We start from the raw sequence: 23,421 nt of genomic DNA, 5'->3' as shown, positions 1-23,421 counted from the left end.
GAAAAGCATTTGGGCTTTATTAGTATAAAAGTATAGAGCACAGAGCAAAGAATTTATCACTAAATCGTTATAAAACATTGCTTAGACCTCAGCTGGAGTACTGTGTTCAATAATGGGTACTTTAGAATGCCAAGCCCTTAGAGCATGCAGAAGAGATTTACTGAATAGCACATAAGGGACTTCAGTCAATGGAGAGTCTAGAGAAGCTGAGGCTGTTCTTCTTAAAGCAGAGAATGTTCAGAGAAAATGTGATAGCAATGTTCACAGCCATAAGTCGTTGTGATAAAGTAAATAAAGAGAAACAGTTCCCAGTGACAGAGTTGGTGACAAGATGGTTGTGATTTGGACTGTACTACCTTGGAGGCAGGTAGAAGTGGATTCAATAATAACTTTGAAAAGGGAATTGGATAAAATGTTGAGGGCTATGTGGAAAGAGTAGGGAACTCTAGCTCTCCCAAAGAGCCAGCACCACAGATATGATAAAATGAAAGGTCTCCTTCTGTGCTGTTATCATTCCGTGATTCTAAAACTTCTAAACTGTAACTCTGGGAGCTGTTTGTTATTACTATAGCCTGGTACAACACTAGTTTAGGCGGTCAAAGCTGCAGGGGGTCACGAGTTATAGGGGAAGGTAAAGCTACAACAGAGACCTGAGTAGGGAATTTTGAAATTTATTTCTGGGGCACAGGGAGCCGGTGCAGCTTTGGGAAGAGCAAAATTATGGATGTGCAGAAGGGGGCCTGGGCTCTTTTGGAGAGTTGAGCTGGAAGGTCAGCTTAGTAAGCATTAACATTGAAGCATGATACAAGCATGGGGCTTGGGATTCAGCAGAGGTAGGCCAGAAGCAGTGGCAGAGGCCAACAATGTTTTAGCGAGGCATGATGGCATTATAGGCAAGGAAACTCACCCCAGGCTGGGTCCAACAGTACACAGAGGTTCCACACCTGTCTCAACCTGGAGTGGTATTCTTACACACCCAGAACTTGGTTCATTTCATGGGAAACAGTGAAGATAGTTTGGACTCAAACGTATCTCAGGTGTCATATTGCTGCCAATTCATAAATTGCAACTGTGACTGCACTTCAAAAAAGTACTTCATTAGCTGTAAAGCAATTTGAGACGTTTGGCAATCATGAAAAGCTGCATATAAATGCATGTTTCTTTCTTTTTAGCTATAAATCAAAGGTATAAGGACAACAACAAATAATGCTACAGCAAGTCAGCCAATTTAATTTAATAAAGAATCAATCAGCAACAATGCCAGTTTAAAAGTCCCGTTTTGTGGATTTTTTTACTAACCTGGAGAGATTGTGAATTTGAAATGTAGCCTGGCACAATGAGATAAAGTAGACAGCAACTTAGTTTTTATACAGTACCTTTAATGAAGGAAGATATACCATGGCTTTTCACGAAAAGTGCAAGAAAACAATGGACTTTGAACCAAAAAAGGAAATATTAGGGGCAGTGACTAATGGTTACACCAAATAAATTGACTTTAAAGGAGTTCTTAAAGGAAGGAGACAAAGATTGAGAAGCTGAGAGGATTGGGGAGAGATGCCAGAAGCAAGGGGCTTGGAATGTTTGAGAAATAATTACCAATGTTAGGCTGAATGGAGGGATGCAGCAGGAAAGAGAGATCTCAAGGCAGAGCACGTAAATGGTTAAACAAAATATCTGATTTTAAAAACAAATCTATTCTCTTGACGATAAATTCTAAATATTGGCATGATGCGATGCTAACTGGGAGCTCAATTAAAGTTTAATGATAGATGGGCCAACTTCTGTGTGCCTCGCTAAGATGAAAGCTTCAAGATTAGCAATTCCAGGATACAAACTTCGATTCTAACATGAAAACGCAGATTTGAATAACAAATTACCAGTATGCTGAAGCCTGAATCTAACTCTGGTCTTGGCTATACGAATCACCTGGTATTGTGGTTCTGTATGGTCATCAGTATGTGTCATATTCACTAAGCCACAGAGGATTCATTTTGCTGAAACTATTGCACTCAACTATTTGGGAAGCTGGCAATTGTTGCTTTAACAGAAAAGATTATTGAAGGTGTAGCCATCCCAATGCCAAAACCCTCCTCCTTTAAATGAAATGCTTGGCGACATATCAAGGGTAGCGAGTAAAAGAATTCATAAGTAGCACAAACACTCAAGAACACTTTGGGAATTTTTGGACCCTTCATTGGTACTTAAGGAGTCAGTGGGTGTCAGTGCTCATTTTGCATAAGGATGCCAAGTCAGATGGATCGAGGTTTAGATTTGAGGTGGAAGTCTTCTGTCCTGAGGGTAGATCAATGAAAAAGATGAGCAACTAAAAGGGCACTAATTGATATTTAGAAAATGGATCGATGTTCCCAAAAGAAATCAATTCACTTTGGTATGACTGCAGCTTACAGAGTCAGCATCTGAATCCAGGCCCAGATCTCACTATGAGCTGCTTGTCATCTCTAACAGCACAAATGCGTGTGCTCCTTCCCTTTTGCGCACAAGGCTAAGTTTCTTTTGGATCCCTACATGCAATTCATTTCAGAAAGCAAGACCGCATTAGCTAAAATAACATAAAACAGACGGAATAGAAATGTCCTAATAACAGGAACCAAGTGAGCTGGGCTGCAAATATTCGCATCCATTAATCCTTGAAGTGTACTTCTTTAGAATCTAAAATCCACTAAACGCAAAGGTCTCAGGGGTTTCTACACATCTAAGAAAATGTTCCTCTTGCAGGTACCCAATTAGTTATTCAAGCCTATCCAAGGGACTTTGATTCTTTATAGTTCAACTGATGAATTGGTTTACTTTACAAGAATATTTCGTTGCCATAACGGTTTGTTGGGCATTCTTCCAGACCTCCTCCCATAGCGAAAGATCATCAGCACCAAGGTACATTTAGGGAAAAAAGTGACAGACTTTCCTCAGGTAAGAAAGAAAGGATGTACTACATTTTAAGGATCTTTCAGTCTACAGGTAGTCATTTCCATGACATCCCACATGGGTGGATAAATAATAGAAGCAAAGAAAGATATAGAGAGAGGGCAGGGCAGCATGATTAAATTTGCAGTGTTCCAGCAAAGAAGCAGAAGTGAGCAGAATGCCCTCCCTTTCCCAGCAGTGCTGGTACTCTAGATTCTAGTCGACTAACTTACGACGTGATGCAATCCTTCTTTCTCACTCATGAACGTCTGTTACTTTCTTTTCCTAAACCTCCCCTGGCACTGATCTTCCTTGCCAGTGTCTGCTTCGTGGGTTAATTGGAGGTTCTGTGGGAAGTTTCCATGATGACTAATTCTTACTATGATTATTGTTATTATGTGATTATGCAGTGGTTAATTATCCTAAGTTCAATCAAAAATATGTGCTGAGTTGAACTTTATCTCAATCAAAGTGATGATGCTACAATTTGCTTTAGTGCGGCTTAGTGGGGGGTGTGGGGGGGTTGGGGTGCAGTGTAGGTGACCCATTAAGCAAAAAGAAAGTAACTCACTTTATTGCTATACAATGTCTTCTGATAGAAATCTGTGTGAACGTCAAACGTCAACAGCTTTTAACATGGCTGTGATGCCACCTGAAGTCAAATAGTCTGCCAACAGTCACTGTCAATACACAGTCAGGGGAATGCCAACTTTAACTGGATTGGGGAGGGAAAGAGAAATGAGTGATCCCAGAAACTTGGAAGGGAAGAGGGGATTAAATCAATTTAAATATTGAATTAAATAAGTATAAATCAACTTAATCAAATTTAGCTAAAGATTCAAAAGGGACCACAATTTCTTCGAAAGATACAAGGGCAGATCTTTGTCATTTTGCCATGCAATGGCTTTACTCAAGACTAAATCATTCCACCATAGCAGGAAAAGGTTGTGGTGCTCACAGACGGTCATTCCTCTGAGCATCACCTCCAGTTCATTATAACTTCCTCCTTCAGTTTCTGATCTGAAAGTCACATATTTATTGCCAATTGAAATGAAATGCCTCCATACATAGAGTGCAATTTTCTTGTCACTTCAGGTTAGGCTTCAACAGAAGTGCAGCTGCTTCACTGGGAGCTCCATTTTTAAATCAAATTCGTGTTAACAGGATTATCTCCATTTTGCAACCTGAGAGGTTTATGAGGAAACAAATGAAAAATTAAAGCAATGGCATACTGCTCAAAGGTTAACAGCTGGTTGTACGTGGTAATTATCTGTGGTTATTTCAGTTCAGCTTCCATGCAATGCTTTCCTAAAAAAGCAAGAATATCTTCATTGGCCACTGGTTTAAATTGACCCATGTTCGCAACTTCCTCCAAATGGGCAAGAAAGCTGGACTCAAGAAAGATTTTCATAGGCCTCTTATTGATATGAACTGAAAGTTACTTGGGTAATGTCTTCCACTGCTGTGAAGCCTCTGGGGTAGAAGTGACAAACAGTGGGTCCATAAGCATCCCTCAATAAACAACAAAACTTTACATGAGAGCTCACTCAATACAATGCCTTCCATGTCTGCCTCTATAAACAGCAGAAACACTCAGCAAAATGACTATTTGTAAAAGAACGCCCTATTAAAAAATGAAGGATCTTTTATGGTCCATGACACATTCTACAATTGTTTACCACCAGAAACCTACAGCAGTATGCAGAATCTTCAAATCCCAAAGCTGAAAAGCATCCTAATCCAGATCACTGGTGTTCCTCACCTTCAAAAACAAAGGGTTACCCAAAAACAAACTGAAAATACAGAAAGCTTTTCTGCTTTTAAAATAGGGGAAAATGCTGTTCATCACTTGCCATACACGTCTGCAACTCGTCTTTTTCAGCTTATGACATTTAGCCACCATAGAGAAATCAGACAGTGACATCGGGACCGTGATATATTTACTGTGAATGCTCCTTAAAAAATCCAGCTCGTTGATTAACATGCCCCAGGAAACAGAAATCATGATGGACATCAACACGATTAATAGATCTTTGTTTGAGACATGAATTTGATTGGCAAAAGAACTAGAGAGGAAATGAGGAGAAATTCCTTACCACGGAAGTTTAAGATCTGGATTGTACTTTCTAAACATGAGATGGAATCAGATTCCTCAGTAAATTTCAAAAGACAACTGGGCAGCTTGAAGAGGTCTAACTTGCAGGTTAGTGGGGGGAAAAAAAACTGGTGTATGGGATGAAATAAGACAGCTCTTTCATAGAGCTGACAGAGACACGGTAGGTCAAATAGCCGTCTGTGCTGTAGGATTCAATGATTCTAGAATTTATTTTGTTTAAGTTTTACATAAAAAGAGTGTATGCTGAAAAGGTTTTGGAAATTACAAGGTTTGGCTCAAGTGACCACTTCATGTAGCAATACCGCAATAGGAACTCTGATAAAACCACATCAATCGCATGAAGTTAGAGAAGCATTTAAAACACTGAGCTCTAAGAACGGTGACTAAAGGGTTAAACTGTTGAACCCGGTAGAAAGCAGTGTGCCCTTCAACTAACGGAGAGTCATATGGTATCTACACATGGTTAAATGGTTACAGATGATAAATCATAAAGGCAAGCAATCTGGATTGGGTGCGCCTCGTCTTCAACAGACACCCAGCTAGAAATACCAAACGCAAAGCACTAAACTAACAATTTAGAAAAACCAATTAAGTTTACCCTTAAATTCCACTCTCCACAAGATTGTTGACAAGCCAAATGTTGTAATGCACGCAAAGGGGATTAAGACGTTGCAAAATTCAGCTAGGTTACAACCTACTACTTCATTTTGGAGGAGGTGACCACATTTTCTTATCCGATTCCAGGGAAACACAGAGTGGGAGCACAGCATCGATGTCAATAAACACAGGGCCATGTTTAGGCTCAGACTAAACACTGAGTGAGACTGAGGTACCAAACTCTCTGTTGAGCTAAAGAAGCAGACCAAAACCGTTCCTCCAAGCATTAACGCACCCTGTGTTACCCGACACCAGGCTCCAGATCTCTCAGACAATATCGCCATCACACCTCCCTCACAAACACAGCTGCCCCATCAGCCAGCACCGACCTGCCCCCACACCACTCTTTTCCCCCCGCCCCACAAAACCCATCATTCTGCCCTTTCATTTATCAAAACTGAAGCCAATTCAGTCAAAGCCAAACTACAAAAGGCAATCTGCCTACTGGCAGTGACTGTCCAATCAACAGTGGGCCCTGCTGAATAGCTCATCTCTGAATCTGTGTGCAGGTGAGGATTTGCTGAATTAGAATGAATGGAGCTTACTCCAATAAAGTGGCAGCAAGGTTATTGGAGGACACATTTTGTGAACTGGGGAAATTCAGCTATATCTGATTAGGTACTACAAAACAACCCCTCTGGCCCATAATGTTTAAGTGTGGAATTTCATTCCTGCAGAATGTAATGTTTGAGATTTTGTTTAAAAAAATAAAAAATTCAAAACTTAAAAACAATTCTACCATCACTCTCTCTTAATTGCATTCTTTCTAAATCTTTATTTTGCTTTCTTTATGTGATTTAAATCTAATTTATACTTCGTGGTTTAGACACAACATAGGGTCCGTCAACATTCTTTATTCTAATTAGATGAAAAGCCTTATTGTTGGCTTGCCCTGGTCTCACACACCACATATGCCCTGTAGAGATTCCTGCTGGCATCAAATCTCTGCTCAACCTCCTGTGAAAGCTATGGGCAGCTGTCCACGTAGTGAATAGCAAGTCCCTAACTATCTGCTGTGTTTAAGTGGGTAACTAGTGAATAAGTTCTGCAACTTAATGCCATTACATTGATTCCAGTGCCAGTTTTGTTGGTATGCACTGTTACTGCGCACTTGTGGAGTAGTGGGTATGGGTGAGAACAATTTCTGGATTTCCATGTTTAAATGCATATGCAAGGACTCTGGAAGTTTTTCTCTAATTTATTTGTAATAACAATGAATGCTGTTAACTTCCCCTTTATTATCAATGCAAGATTCAGGCCACTGTTTTTTGGAAGGAAAGGCTGGGTGACAAAGATTGGCTTCCAATAATAGAGGAATAGGCAGAGTACTGTATAGGGTGCAGGTTTGGATATAGGGCTGGTAAAGATCACAAATGATCACAAACAGTGGAGCATGGACATGAAGGTGAAAATGGGGCTACACAGTGATTGACAAGAACAGGAGGAGGGAGTCTGCTGGACCTTGCAATGAAAAGCATTTAGACCACAGAATACTGGGTAAGTTGAAACTTGTGTACAGTGGAAATGGGAGGGCAAGAAATAAAAGCACAGTATCAATCTAACCCAAACTGCAGAATTGATGCTGTATATGAATAGGTAGCTCAAGGTACATGTGCTATTCAGTGCTGACATGACTTCAGCTGATGTTGAACCGTGGAAAGTTAGAGCTGATCCAAAACTTGATGTTGGATAGACGCTAAATACAGTAAGCACCCCAAGTAACACTTATTTGACAGATGTAGATTTTGGTCTCGCTGGCTTATACATGGTGATATAAAGTCGTTTCACCAAAGTGCAGCATTTAGATGAGGAATAGAAGGAGACTAAGGAAATATTACTGGGGCTTACTAGAGGTCTCGTAAGCATGGGAGGGGGAACTATAAGAGGGCAATACAATAATCATCTTACAAAAGATAGGAGTGGAGCCACAGAAGTACTGATACAAAGGTAGGCAAAGGAAGAACAGCTGTGGAGTAAAATAGAATGACTGTTGAAGACAGCATGGGAATTGAAGATAAGCGGCAATAGTGCAGTGATTCTCAAACCTTTTCAAATGGATTAATCACGGACCCTCCGCCTAAATTACAAGGCTAAATCCTGCATTTAAAAAGTGTTTTATGAATGCTTTTAAGAAAACAGGTATTTACTTAAAGGTATTACCAGCGATGGGTATGCCTGCTCCTTATTGCACAGTCTGACTAGCCTTGGCAAGAGCACAAGTAGAGCAAGGACAGAGCTGGAGCACAGGGAGAGCACTAGAGGTGCAGGGAGAGAGCTAGAGCAGTTGGTATTAATGATACCATTAGGTTGGAAACAGAACAGGAGTGACTGAAAACAGGGAGTGCTAAGGGCTGGTAAAGAAGATCATAACAGAGTAATCTTGTTATGGCAGGCGGAAGGGTAGTAAATGCCAAGTAGCTCAAATTCCAGAGGGAAACTTGAAACAGCTGCCACAACTATTTGCAATTTGTATTTATTTCGATATGCAGGTTTTGAATTCAGTAAAAAGGCCACCAAGTCTTAGAGGGTTTTTTACAAACCTAAATTAAATATTTATTAATTAAAGAAATAATTGTAAGCACAAACAGAGGTCTACAAATTACTACTATGATAACTCCTATCCCCTTAATTAATTTAACTCCCAGTTACGCCTCTGTTAGGGCAACAGTAAAATACATAGTTTTTAAAAGACCCAGGCAAAGTAAAATGATACCCTGAACAGTCAAATTCAAAGTGAGTTTTCTTAACTTCAGTTCTTGCAGACAGCAGTTTGGGCACAGAGGCTGGAGGCTTTTTCACACTTGTTAGATCTTAGAATGCCTTCCCTTGCACACAACCTTCTCTCCTTTATACATATTTTCCCCTTTGAATGCAAATTCCCATTGTTTCACAATGTTTTTGGACTTTACCTCTCTAATAATAAAAATCTATCATAGTGCCAATTTCACCAGTAATCTTTGGGAAAAATAAACACACTGTTGCTTAACTTCTCCTGGCTAGGTGAAACATTTCACCCCCCTCTTTTGAATTCAAGCTATTCTGGTTTATTTAAAAATGCAAATATTGCCTTTACACCTCACATTCTAAAACTTCACCCATGTTTACCTATTTAGCATTTCAAACCTAGCTTCTCTTCTTACATCAAAGCCTTCAGGCCAGCTGTCTCTAATTCAATTAAGTCCCACACAGAGACAAACCCCACTATTACTCTACAATAAATTCCTAACAACATTATGAAAATTATGATATATTCCTAACAATCTTAAGTTCAGTTAACATTCTGATATGTATGAGCGTTGGTCTTTCTCAAAGAAAATTGTGGAAGAAACACTATATTTTTTTCCTCAGTTTTAGCATCCCAAACTACTGCCGTAAGCAAATTCCTCCCCCAGTAGTTTACCTGCCCCACATGTAGGTTTTGTAGCATGCCCCAGGATCAAACAGAAATTGCTGGTCATTGTGCTTGGCTTGCTGGACAAGTCACATGCTGCACATGACTTCCTCAACTTTGGTAGAGGTCTTTTAATGTCATGAAAGGGCTTGATAGGGTTGATGGCAAAGGCATTAAACAACTGTGTAGATACATGCTTCCTCACCGGGGTCAACAGGATACGGGCAAGTCTATGGAAGAGAGGCAGGTAGCCAGAGCAATCCTGCTGTGCATACAGCTCACCTACTGTGCACCTGGTATTCCCAAGCACTCTCCATCCAAGTGCTAACCAAATTTACAGCTGCTTAACTTCCAAGAGCAAACCAGAACAGGCACCATCAGAGCACTGTGGAATAAGGACAAGTTAAGGAACAGGATAACAATGCTCTGAAAACAATGGACAAAGCAGCAGCTCACAGAATAAGTCAGTAATAAGTCATTAAGAAAATCAAAATAAAGCAACTACTTAAGTAGGTCTCATCAATACCAATCAGGCAAACTGGGTTTCCTAAACAATTATGCATCAATAAACAGGACCGTTTTCTCAGAGTATACATACTTTTAACTCCTGTTATACTATATACTGTCACAAGCGTAAAAGAAATACACCAAAGATGAAAAAAATGCTTCCATCTCACAAGAGTGTTAAGACCTTGGCCTGAACAGTGAACATTTGATCAGCTTGGAAAATAAATTTAAATTTCTTTACCCACTGGAGCGGAGTAAGGAAACTTAAAATAAATCCTCGCACAAACAAAGGTTGTTTATACTGAGAATTTGAGACTAAGCATGGGCACTTTAAATCATCCCCAACTCCTTTGTTTCATTTCTCAAAACCAGCCTGTCAATTACTAGGTTTGCTGTGAAACTTCAGCTGCAAAAGAAGTAAAATTCTAACATTTTCATACACTAAAAAAAAAGAACCTCCACACTGTACTCAGACTGCAAAATCCTAGCAATTTGAGGGTTGGTATTCTCGATGGCACCAACCTTCTGGCTCACTGCCAGAGGGCCAACTCTGGGTAGAATATCAATTATGAGCCAAGCATTTGAGAGTGGCTGAGGTCGTTGAGTAAAAATGTTAAAGATATTACTCTGAAACAAGAGATAACTTTAAATGGTAAATTCAATTAGATCACTGTGAAACATGTTTTTTTTCAATCCTTGTCTTTCAGACTTCTTTTACCCTTTGCTTCAGTTAATTGTTTTATTCGCTGATAATTTTCATTGCAATTGTTGTTTTAATTTGATGTTCTTTTCTGAATACAAAATTTGGGCTGTGCAGTTGCAGAAAATGACATATCCCAATTGCAACATCCCAGTTTCGTAACACTGCCGTTTGACCTCCCACGGCATTGATCACAGCAAGACACACCATTCTCTAAGGCTGAGTGCTACACCAGGCAATGCCCACTACATTATTCTGCCCAAATGGAGTCGGACCTCTTTAAAGTCAAACTTAAATAAAACAACACCCCGCCCATTCAGAATGTAACCAATTTGATCCAGGAACTCGGTTAGAATGTGCTGGCTGAGATCCCGAGATTAGACATACACCAGCATTTCAAAATGGTTTAAGGCTTGTAATGTCTGCATATGGTGCTGTACCATTAGATCTCACACTGCATTGCAACCTTTTAAAAAATATGAAACAATGAAATTTCTCTGAATGTTTTTTATTGCACAACAGCAAGTGGAAGGGAATTGTTCCACGTTGCAGGGAGAGAGGAGACAATAATGATAGTGCAATGTTTTGACAGTGGTGTAAGGTTTACGTAGTCAGGGAGCAATAGGATGGGTTTATGGGGGTCAGAGTCAACAAAGGGTATTCCGGTGTGTGTGTGTTTATTGGGAAAGAGGATCCAAAGATCTGAAAGGGGTGTGTTGTGGGTCAGGGAATGGCAGGCTGCAAATGTAACAATGGTTAGGGGAGTGGGGAATTTTTGGAAGGTGGCTGTGGGAAAATGGAAGTAGCATAGTGTTGCACGAGAACTGGGGAAGAGTAGGAGTCACTCGGTGTTGGAATGGCTTGCAAGGGTTTGTAATGCCCAACAGTGCTGTTAGAGGGAGCTCACGGAATATATGTCATTCGGGTGGATTAGAGATGTTCCATTGTGCAGGAGTACTGTAGACAGAGGGGATGATCTAGGAGAACGTGCATTCTGAAAAATCCAAGAGGTTGAGCTGCATGGGTGTTTCATGAGGAGCTAATCGCTGACCGATCAGCTGATTTATTAACAAGACCAGGTGGCAGTAAAAACTAACAGAAAAACTGCTCAAATGTTGGCAGCTGGTGACCTCCTATCATACATTTAAAAAATTCCCATGGATGAACATAGAAAATGGTTGCTTGAAACCACGGTTCCACTGTGCCCACTTCAATCAAAAACATTCAAAAGCGCAATTAAACCTTCCATTCTTCAAAAAAAAAATGCCACACCAGTGGGAAGAGTAATCTTCTGCCAGCTGCGAGTTTTGCATCAAATGCATCTGCAGCTCTGCCCCCTAGATTATCCACATCACACGTTGCCACAAAACCCCTGACTATTGGCTTAAGTTTGATTTCTACTATTGGACAGAAGTTTCCAGACATTATCACTGAGCGCACCTCCCTTCCCCCACCTCACCGCCAAACCTTGATGTTCACGTTCCATATGTGCCCTCCTCCTTCCTAAGCAAGTGTTTATCTACAAGATGCCGGATTTCAATCCCATCGTTCTCAAAAAATGAGGAGAAATCTGAAGAGTTCAAAATGCTCACCCTGTCTTCAGTCATGTTGGGAGCATGTACCTCAAGGAGCCAAAGACTTAAGTATCTGTACATTTAAGCAGCTACAGAAAGGTCTTTCACTTTAGCTAATGGAGTGGTGGTGCATCGTTGGACAACCTTGGAACAACGCAAAGTTTAAACTTTACCATTTCTGATGAAAGGTGACAGACCCGAAACATCAACTGTTTCTCCCCTCATAGATGCTGCCTGACCTGCTGAATGTTTCCACCATTTTCAATTTTTAATTTCCAAAATTGTATTGCACATTTAGTTCCCATGAGAAGTAAAATAGCTTTGCACAGATGCTAACCCAGGAGTGTAAATTGATTCAGAATGGATTTTTTTATATTTGCCACCTCTGCGATAAAAGTCGCTTTCTTGCAGCATCACACTTCCATTTTTAAAGCTGGCTCCTTTATCCAGAGATAGGGCTGCAAACCCACAATAATATACATTATGGTTTTAATCGCTCCTTCATTGATGGCTATGCCCTTAGCTGCCAAGGTCTTAAGCTCTGGAATTCCATCCCTCAATTTCCTTAACTCTCTTTCCTCCTTTAAGATGCTCTTAAAACCCACCTCCATAGCCAAGCTTTTGTTCACCTGCACTAATTTTTCAAGTAACTTGGTGTCAAATTTTATTTGATAATGCCCCTGTCAAAACAAATTTAATCAAAGGTCAGAAGGCTGCAGGAACATGCTCCATCTGGCTAAAAGGTGAATATTGTATTATATCTGTTTTATATGCCTAGTTAGAAAGGACAATTTTTGATTTGGGCTATGAAAAATATGCCTTCAGTATATAGAAGTATTTCTGACGGTCACTATTTGATAGTACCTGTGTGAAGATGCATGAATCAAGAAAATAACACTGCTTTGATCCAAATGTCTGAAAGGACTACAATTTTGGACCTTATTATTTCTGAAATATTGTGCAAATCAAATATGCATAGATAACCAACTGCTGTATTCCTTTTACTTCAATATAATTAGGAATCTTAAATAAATGGAATTACAAATTTTAGCCTGAACAATACAATCCGAATAGCATTCTTCCTTCTCATATATCTAGGACTACAATATAACTTCCTGTTCTAAATAGTTCAGTAAAAAAAGGTCAACAGTTAATCTTGTGACATGCTATTCCTATTGATGGCAAGCATAAAGGCATAAGTTTCAGATCACAGAAGATGAAGATCTCTGTATGGAAAAGGCATTTTGCTTGAGAACACAAAGAGTTGGCAGAGAGCCTGAAATGTAACAGTGCCAAATATAAAAATCTTAAATGCAGAAGTGCCTACAGTACTTTGGATGAACATTTTAGAAAAATGAAGCAGATTTCTTTTTTTTTACAAATTCAGTATCCATGCAGGTCATTCATATTTCAAAGAAAATATTGTATTCATCTATCGTAAGATGTGCCTTCGGTATTAAACACTAACAATGCACTTCACAAACTGCATTGTAATCCTGCAGCTGAAGCAGAAATCATCCTATGATTTAAGCAGAGTATCCGAATATTTAAGGTAGTCCAAGTCCATTGGTTCCAGTGAGTGTCAGGCATTCTGGCTACAATGAACAGCCCAACTCAGTGGTGACTGTCTCAATATGCTGTGAATGGTTGGCATGGCAGCTCAGATGAGCACCTCAGAGTCTGGTGTTTTGCCTTGCCATCTGATCTTCAGAAGCTTCTGAAGGCAGAGCTCAAGTGAAAGTAGTTAAGCTTCATAGCATGATGCTAGTACACTGTCCAAGTCTTGCACACGCAAGGCTGAGTGGGCAGGACTATTGCTCAGGCTTCCAGTTTGATAGGCAAACTTACTCCCCTTCATTCAAAGTCTGCTGAAGGCTACAATTGCTTTGGCAATTCTTGCATGTGTCTCGTAGACAATATAGACAGCTCGAGAGAACATGCTGCTGAGGTTAAGTGAACTTATCCACTGCTGACAGGTTCTGGTCATGGACTGCAACCTTGGGCTCGAGATAGAGCTTTCCTGGAGTAGGCTGATACTTCACTATGTCACTCAGAGCACAAATTATTCAAGCAGTTCCCAGCAGATTGCTGTGATATCCTTACAGAACACTTTTACAGACACATTTGACTCTTTTGCTATGTGTGTTAAGCAGTCAGAAGTTGGTCAATACAAAAAACAAAGTTTCCACCTCATTCAGAAATTCATTTCTCCCCAATTCTTTCATTGCATCATTTTTAATGCATTCACAAAATATCTCAAATTTAACTGCCCACTTCCCAAGTACATTATGACTAGTGCTAATTTATGAATGGTACCAATTTGGATAATTAAGGTTTTGCAGAGTATTATGAAAATAATAAAGACAACATATGTGAATTAAAAAAGGACAACACGTTCAAGCACCTGAATTAAAGGCAACAACAAATATCCTCACTGCAGGAAACCAAAAATGTAGGTCCGAAATACACAACAATGATATATGTTTGTACAAAGTACAATGGCACTATGTAAGCATGACAAAAATATCACTGAAATGACAATGAACAAATGAAAAGGATAAACACGAAAGCAAAATACAAGATGCTGGAAATCTGAAATTAAAAAAAGCTAGAAACACTCGGTGTGTCAGCCAGCATCTGTGGAGCGAGAAAGAGCGTCGACATTTCAGGTCATTGCCCTGTCAGAGAACTTTTTACGATTCGGACGAAAGGTTTTTGACCCAAAATGTTAACTCGGTTTCTCTCTCCATGGATGCTGCCTGACCTGCTGAGTATTTCCAGAATTATCTGTTTTGAAGAAGGTAAATGTTGCTTGGCACCTGAACAGGTTTCTAAAGAAAAGCATGATGATACACTTTTAATTTCAGCTTTATTTTATACAATACGAAAACCCTTACTAACTTCTCCATGTTTTTATTTAATAACTATATTAAAATACTAACCTCATTTCTTTTGCCTCCCTATATATTTTGGAGATGGAAGCAATTTTCAAACAAAAATTAAAAAATCCCTCGCTGATACCAAATTCAAGAGCCTGTTTTTCTGCCAATGGAGGTCTAGGACTTTAAGATGATGCGAAGGGGAAAATCTTCATTCAGAATTTGCTACATCAAATATCAAGAACTGGTTTTGAACAATAACCTTGCCTGTGATGTGGGTTGCCAGCTCGTATTTGGAATTCGACAATAAGTTAGCATTACGGTATCATGTGTCATTCATACCACCTGCACGCATTTACCTATACAAGCCTGTGTAGTTAACCATACTCTGATCCTAATAGGATCGCAGACGTGTGCCACTGTAGAGATTGGCAAGCACAGTAAACTTCAGGGAAACTTGGAATTTCTCTAGACTTGCTAACTGCCTATGGTTATGAACTGCAGACCAATGTGTGAATTAATGATATTACTGAATAGAGATATTAGTTTCTATTGAATGCACCTACTGCACAGGTCTACAACACCAATCTGCCCACTGGTGCTATTTAGCTCAACATGCTTTCTCCAGATAAAATGCTGTCACTTTTCACAGATCAAAAGGGTCCATGCTCATAAAACAGTATGGCACACAAGGCCATTCAGCCCATTGTGTCTGTGCCAGCTGTTTTGTTGGACAAAACAATTAGTTCCACTCCCCTGCTCTTCCCCAACATCCCAGCAATTTTTCCTCCCCCAAGTAATTATTCAATGCTCCTTGGAAGGTTACTATTGAATTTATCAGCAGTAGCACATTCCAAATCCTAACCACTCGTCATGGTTCTTCATGAAGCCTGGGTTCTTTTGTCAATCACCCCAAATCTGCACCCTCTGGTTATCAACATTTCAGCTAGTTCTTACACAATGAGTAGTTAGGATTTGGAACGCGCTGCCTAATAAGGTGGTGGATACAGAGTCAACAGTAACCTTATAAGAAAATTAGAGAAATACTTGAAGGAGGAAAGCTTCAAGGGTTTGGAGGGAGAGCCAGAGACTAGCCTAACCAGATTGCTCTTTGAAAGAACCAGCACAAACTTGATGGGTCAAATGGTGGAATTTAATGCTGCATTGTCCTTTTACTATTACTTTAGTGCTAGTTCAAATAAAAAATTATATTAGAAGTGAGAGCATAAACTTATATAAACTACATCTAACAGGATAACTGTATGAGTGTTTGAGCCTTGAAGACAATCAGTGTGGCCAATCAGGACTGATCAACCATTTTAAATATAAATCAGTCAATTCATTCGATGGGCGTAATGCTGTTGATGTTGTGTACATGGACTTTCCAAAGGCATTTGATGTACTGCCACACAACAGACTTGACAGAAAAGTTATTGCTCATGGAATAAAAGTGAAGGTAGCAACGTGGATACAACATTGGCTGAGTAATAGGAAACAGAGGTCAATGGTCAATGGATATTTTTCAGGCTGGAGGAAGGTTTACAAGAATGGTTCCAAGGATGAGAAACTTCAGCTATGAAGATAGATTGGAGAGGTTGGGATGTTCTCCTTGGAGAGAAGAAGGCTATGAGGATATTTGATAGAGATGTTCAAAATCATGATGGGGCTGGACAGAGTAGATAGGGAGAAGCTGTTGCCACTCGTAAAAGGATTAAGAACGAGAGGGCACAGATTTGAAGTGATTTGCAAAAGAAGTAAACGTGACATGAAAAAAACTTTTCCATACAGTAAGTGGTTCGGGTCTGGAATGCACTGCCTGCAAGTGTGGTGGAGGCAGGTTCAATCGAGACATTCAAGAGGGCATTAGACGATTATTTGCATTAGATGATTATTTGAATAGAAACAATGTGCAGGAGTATGGGGAAAAGGCAGGCCAATGGTATTAGGTCATAATGCTCATTTGGAGAGCCAGTGCAGACACTTTGGGCCAAATGGACTCCTTCTGTGCCATTAAAATTCTGCGATTCTCTGATCCATCACCAGCAATAATAAATGCAGGCCAGAGAAAATGAGGACAACTGCTCATGTATCACAAGACGCTATCTGTGTACCTTTGCACTGTGGCTCTCACAAGCTTTACCCCTATGGGGAATACGTGCATGAACAGAATTCGTTAAACACTTTACTGGCTCAACATTTGATACTGCCAATAACATGACGCTAAATGTCTAACAAAAGGCAGTGCTGCTCCATACATTTCCGGCTGGAGTCTGGCCATATTCCAGCTAAGTTTTGGGAGTATACGCTGTTCTATTACTGTATCAAAACAATTACTACCATAATTACAGGCGTTGTCCAGCATGTGTCAATGATGAAGTATTCTGTTCATACTTCAAAATTTTGGCCTTTGTTTTATTAACTAGTGACGTTGGCCAATCTAATTCAATGGAAATGGACTGCAGTTTCTAAAAGCTGATCTGACACATCTGCAGACATCCCACCATATTGCTTACTTCAATGTTTATTTCACAACTTGGTACAATATTTATATAACCTTTAATTAACCCAAACTTCACTGTCCATTAGTGCTGTCCTACTGCAGTGTGAAAAATCTAGACAAGAGCCGACCTATATAGATCTGTTCAATCAAAAGAATTCCCTCAGCTTGCTGTGTTTTCAGACAGACGTTGTAAATTTCAGGGATCAGGCTTGTCATACTGAACACGCTTAAAATAGTGAATGCTTCTCAAGGACTTCCACATAAAACAGCTAAATCTTCTAGTTGTCCACTTGTTTTTAAATGAAGGATAATTGCAGAATTCCACACTAAAATCTGCTCAAAACATGAGCAAGCCCTGGTGCTAGCATTTACAAAAAAAATACACTGGGAAAATCTGAGAGAAGCATTTGGCAACGGATTGTAATTATTTGTATGCTAAAATGATCATAATTGTGCAATCCTTTTATTTTACACTATTTTTATTTTAATGATAATCATAGTTATGGGCAGCCATAAACTATTTGTTTTATTTGAATTGTCGCCACATTTCGGCACTTGCCCATGATGATTTCTCAATAAATCAATTATAATTTACTTAACCCACCTTTCAGCCTGCAAAAATCATTGCTTTTAGCAAGTCTTCCAACAATGGTCAGTGAAACCATATTTTTCCCTGAAATGTACTGTACTACAATTCACTGTGCAGGGGCAAAGAAATTACTTTTTTTTAAAAATTAAAACAATCTTGCTTGCAAAGGTTTTTGCAGAAGTCTGCGATAAACAATGCTTACAGGCAAAATGGTTACCATCGCATTTACATTATCAGCTGCACAATGCTGTTTTTAAAAAGTGAAAAGTGAACTGGCCTATCTATCCACCCACAAAGACAAAACAGAACTGTGCAATAAATACATCAAGAGTCTTGATCAGCAGAAGATCATAATCTAAAGAATGTGTGAAGGAGTCAGAGAGAGATGACTAGGCAACAATTCCACTTTTTTTTAAAAAAGGCAGTTTTATAGTGAATCTGTGGATAAAAGCATCCACATTTTTTTTTTAAAAAGATTAACTTTAGGCAGTTGTTAGTGGCTAGAAACAGTTGAATGTGCTGGAGAGTTTAATTGAGCACAAGTGGTCTCTTGCAGCACTCTGATGTACAACATATTTCAGAAAGTAAGAAACACCACCACACATTTTCCAAGTAAGATTTAAAATGAAGGAGTAATATCCACAATCCCACATGCATTTGTGGAGCTAGATGTGACATTTCTGCAGCAATGCTTAGCGAGAAATTAATAACCAGTGCCGGTCACCAGATGTAGAACAAGACAGGCATAACAACTGAAAGCGAGACATTTACTTCCGACCAGAGATGTATGTTTATCAGATCTGCGATAGAAATATATTCTACACTCTTGGCAAGGGATGTAAAGAGATTGTATAACAATGAACTATCCCATCCATTACAATGAGTTCCTATCTATGTCACTGTAAGATACCATAATCAAGAACAGTCATCACTAAAATGCAGGAGCTTCCCATCAAAACTGTCATATTGTCTTAACAATAAATCCGATGGTATTAAGATTTGAAATGGATCCTGGCAGTTTCCCAACCATTGTTATTGTAACAAGTTACTATTTCGTTGCAATTCACACAACTCATGCTGTCAAAATCCATATGGGAACAAAGTCTAAGTTGCTAAAGAATTTCAAGCCACTTTCAAATTACTTTCATATGCAAAATGTTCACTTATTCTTCACTAAGTGACCACCTACACTCCCCACCAGTACTTTAGATAAATTGACTTGTACCTCTCTTTTCCTCAACAGAGCCTGTACAAATTAACAACTACATGCGTCTCATGTAAGAACTTTCCTTAAGAGAGGACAACTGTGGAGGAACTCAGGACACAGGGAGACAGTTAACAAAGAGTGCCAAAGAGTAGGTGTGTTGGTGGCTGAACAATCAGCCTCTGATAGTGGGAAAGTGTGTGTCAGGAGCATACAATAACCTGGAATCAGAAGAATAGAGTGTAAAGTCAACCACGTGGCTGGAAAAGATTATCTAACAGGGTTAGATGAGGCAACAGCAAGAGACCAGAGAAAAGTGCATTAAATAAAGCTAATCCTCCCATTGAGAAAGCCATGTGAAAGGACTACAGCAATGGCACATGTAGGAGAGTAATTAGGAAAGCTACGTTCCAGAGATGCAAGAGGCAGTCTCGATAATAGACTAACCATGCGATAGAACATAAAATAAATTAATTTAACTGAGGTGTCAGCAAGGTTAGAGTAGACGCCAGATGCATGCAGGGTGGTAATGAGAGCTGAATATCCTGTTTTACTGTTGAACTGCGGAAGTTTTGACTAGTTCCAGTTCAGATTTACCACTGATAATCATTTAGACCTATGATCACACAATCTAACATGAAGGTGTCTTTGCAGGGTAAATCTCACACCTAGCCATTTTTTTTACATTAAACAAAAATGCCATTTCTGTAAGTTCCTTTAACACAGCCAACTTGAATTTAGCACAGAGGATCCTACTTTCCAAACAATGTTACAACTTGTGTCAAAGACGAGAGACCAAGCCTTCATTTTGCTGGTAAAACAGTGCAAAACAGGGTAAAATCAGCTCTGCCAATGACAACACTGTTTCAAGATATCTATTAGCACAAACAGCAAAACAATTCAAAGAAACCTGATTTGCATGATTCATAGTGATAACACTAATACATTATGCCAATTTAATCAAGCTCCTGTATGCTAATTATAATAATTGAACATTAGCCTAACCATACAATTAAAAACTGCAAGTCCTGTGGCTGTTAACACAATTGTGAATCTTGATATACCATGCTGAAAACCTCTTATCCTTGCTCTTTGAAATGCTGATTTGTCTCACATAAATTGAGAATTCATTAATGAAAATCTTATTTATAAATTGTAACAAAACTGCATGTATTTAGCCCTCCTCCACATCCTCAAGGCAACCCAAAGTGCTTCACAACCAACACATAATTACAGGCCCTGTATTCATGTAGGCAAATGTGTCACTCATCTGTATATACCAACGCACAACCATATATGAATGATTAACCAGAAAATCTCTTTTGTTGGTGCTGCTTGACTGAGGCGTGTTGACCAGGCCACAGAAAACGACCTATATCTTAAGCACCCGTTAAGCTGCAAGAAGTCTTCTGTGCAAAGGGCTGCCTGCACACGGCAAATTTACAGTTTACCTCACAATTCCGAACTCTTGAACAACATGTGCAAAGTGACCAACCGGCAAACGTAAACATTACTGCAGATTACATGCGGCTATATAGCCCGGAAGTGGTCACTGACTACAAAACTACTCCGCAAAAAATGATTGTGCGTTTTGTTTGCTAACCCCTTGATAAGTCATTTTGAAACTCAGGCTCACTCACCTGCGGCTGACCATAAATCCGTGCCTGCAACCCAGCTTCCAGGCCCACCCCACATCTTCTTTCCCTTGTGCCCTGAAAAACGACTCCCACTCCACCTTCTCAGCTTTTGGACATTCCGCGACACAGGAGGGCTGATGCTCAAAGGCTAAGCTTTGTTCTTGGTGTGATAGAGCATCTTGCAAACTATAACCCAGTTATACACACCCAACACAAGATCCCACACTGGATTCCTGGCCTGTGCCAAGTTATCTCAGCTAAAGAGAAAACCTGTCCAAGTCCCCAGTCGTGGCTCCCATTGGAATGTGCATGGATGGACAGTAGCTGGCTCAAATTAAATATGGTTGAATATTCTGCCAGCACTAAGTTCACATGGGAAGGATGGGGTAGCCTTCAGAAGACAGTCAGCACTCATGGAACCAAACCCACATTCGAACCCGTTTAAGAAGCAAAATTAGAAATGACTGACGAAAAAGAACGTGCTTAGAACCCCTCTGCATCAGTGCTTCCCAAACTGTTTCCCACTGCGACCCCATTTCGAGGCTTCAAAATTGCAGTGCCCCCTCAGTGGGAGCTGTGAGATCAGCCGGGGGGGGCGAGGGGGGGAGCTTGTGAAAGCAGGTGGGGAAAGTGTCTAATCTTCAGGGGTTTTTAAAAAAACATCTCTTTTCACTGGCTTTTTTTTGGGAGCGAGAATCAGGCTTCAAACATTGGTCAGATCGGCCACGCCCACCATTAAAAAAAAGAGGGTTTTTTATTCATTCATGGGGCCAGCATTTACTGCCCATCCTTAATTGCCCATGAGAGGGTGGTACTGAGTTGCCTTCTTGAACCGCTGCAGTCCACATGGTATATGTACACCCACAGTGCTGTTAGGGAGAGCGCTTCAGGATTTTGGCCCAGCGACAGTAAAGGAACGGCCGATATATTTCCAAGTCAGGATGGTGAGTGGCTTGGAGGGGAACTTCCAGGTGGTGGTGTTTCCATGTGTCTGCTGCCCTTGTCCTTCTAGATGGTAGTGGTCAAGGGTTTGGAAGGTGCTGGGTTCTTGCAGTGCATCTTGTAGATGGTACACACTGCTGCCACTGTGCATTGGTGGTGGAGGGAGTGAATATTTGTGGATGGGGTGCCAATCAAACAGATTGCTTTGCCCTGCATGGTATCAAGCTTCTTGAGTGTTGTTGGAGCTACATTCATGCAGGCAAGTGGAGAGGGGCCTTGCAGCTGTTAACAAATCAGTCAGACTTCCACAGCAGCCACCGCTGCCTTGGAGCTCACGCCCCCATAATCTCATCTCATGAGCCCACTGGGGGGTCACGACCACCACTTTAGGAAACTGCTCTAAGTTTATAAACAGCAGTTATCAACTGTGATGAACCTGCTTCAAAGTAATACCTGCAAGTATATTACTAGTAGTTAAGAGGACATATAAGAAAGTGACAGTTTCCCTCGAGTAAGGATATTTAACTTTAATTTCATACTCAAAAGCTGAAATTTCAAACTAAAATGTTGCAAATGATATAATTTTGAAATTTCACACACAAATCCTGTTAGCATAACATGAAACGTTGAGGATTTATTCTTAGCAAGTGATCTTCACTTCATGCTGTCAGTGCAAAGTAAAAACATCACCCCCGCCGCAAAAAAAATTAAGACAGGCCATTTTTTGGCCCAAACAAAAGCATGCATGCCTAAACAAGCACTTCACTCAGATAGGGGAACAAATTACTTGCATCACTGAAATTAGGTGTAAAATAGAGGCATAAAAATAAACTAAGTGTGGGAGTGGTGACGCTCTCATCTTGAAAATCCTCTGAATGAAGTGACTACGAAACACAAATTATTTTAAGACCCGCCATCAAATCTTAAAATCTCAGGATCCATTCTGACACTTTGAATTGCAAGTTAAGTGCAAACATTTAATAAAGGCCATTGTATCGCGGGCTTTTCAACGTTCCACACTTAACTGAAGCTACCGTGAGCGGTCTGAACTTATAGCTACTTCTAGATTGTCTAAAGGCCCTTGCTACTGGCTCCAGCTTTCACCGTTGGCTGAAAATGCAAACTAGCCACAATTTACTAAGGCACACAGGCAGGAAGATCATTTCTATAAACGTATATGGAAGTGCTGCTCTGCCCACTAACCGACCAAGAACTGTTAAGTTTATCTCTGGTTTTCAGCCGGCTCTGAGTGGACAAAGGAGCCAACATTATTCGTGCCACTATAGTATAAACGCAGCTTACATTAGTGAAAGTGGACTTGCGATTTATTGCTGAGCATATGCAAATCCTGTTGAGGATTGAAGATGCTTAGCTGTTTTAAAGAAATGCAGCTAATCTCTCTAATCAAAGGTATGTGCTCTTAACCCAAGGTGATACTTGTACATTGAGTCACTTTTCTCCATTTAAGTCAGCTGGCCAAAACTCTGGGGTTCTTTGGTTGACAATTCATTCATTTCTTTTCACGTTTTGCACTTATTTGGTTTGCTAGATACCAGCTTAGGCTAGCCAGGTGGGAGGAACTGGAGATTGCTTGGAATCTTCATTTCTCGCAGGTTCATTAATTCCACTCATACCAGCAAACAGCATTCTGTCCTGCTGTCGCCAGTATCCTTCTCACCAATGTTGAAGGTGTAAAGAGAAACAGTGGCGTTCAAAGGTCTTTGAAGTCACTTGACCAATCTACAATAAGTGCACTCCCCACCTCTGACAAAAATCCATCACTTAATACCCCCTCTCCCCATT

The 23,421-nt window shown here is 40.1% G+C and overlaps 1 protein-coding gene across 4 annotated transcripts in view; it reads right to left on the bottom strand.

Moving 5' to 3' along the window:
- Positions 1 to 23,421, bottom strand: part of mapk8a (mitogen-activated protein kinase 8a) — a 485,513-nt gene that overhangs the window by 53,192 nt on the left and 408,900 nt on the right. Inside the window, exon 1 of one of the 4 annotated variants that reach the window (XM_078530728.1) lies at positions 19,102 to 19,122. The exons of the other annotated variants lie outside the window; for them this stretch is intronic. The gene's annotated coding sequence lies outside the window, so the exon portion shown is untranslated. Of the gene's footprint in view, positions 1 to 19,101; positions 19,123 to 23,421 lie in introns of those variants that run through there. 4 annotated transcript variants of the gene reach the window in all.

The sequence above is a fragment of the Cetorhinus maximus genome, chromosome 27 (assembly GCF_964194155.1).
Source record: "Cetorhinus maximus chromosome 27, sCetMax3.hap1.1, whole genome shotgun sequence".
Lineage (NCBI taxonomy): Eukaryota > Metazoa > Chordata > Chondrichthyes > Lamniformes > Cetorhinidae > Cetorhinus > Cetorhinus maximus.
Note: the sequence above shows the minus strand (reverse complement) of the source record. Positions and strands in the feature narration are given on the sequence as shown.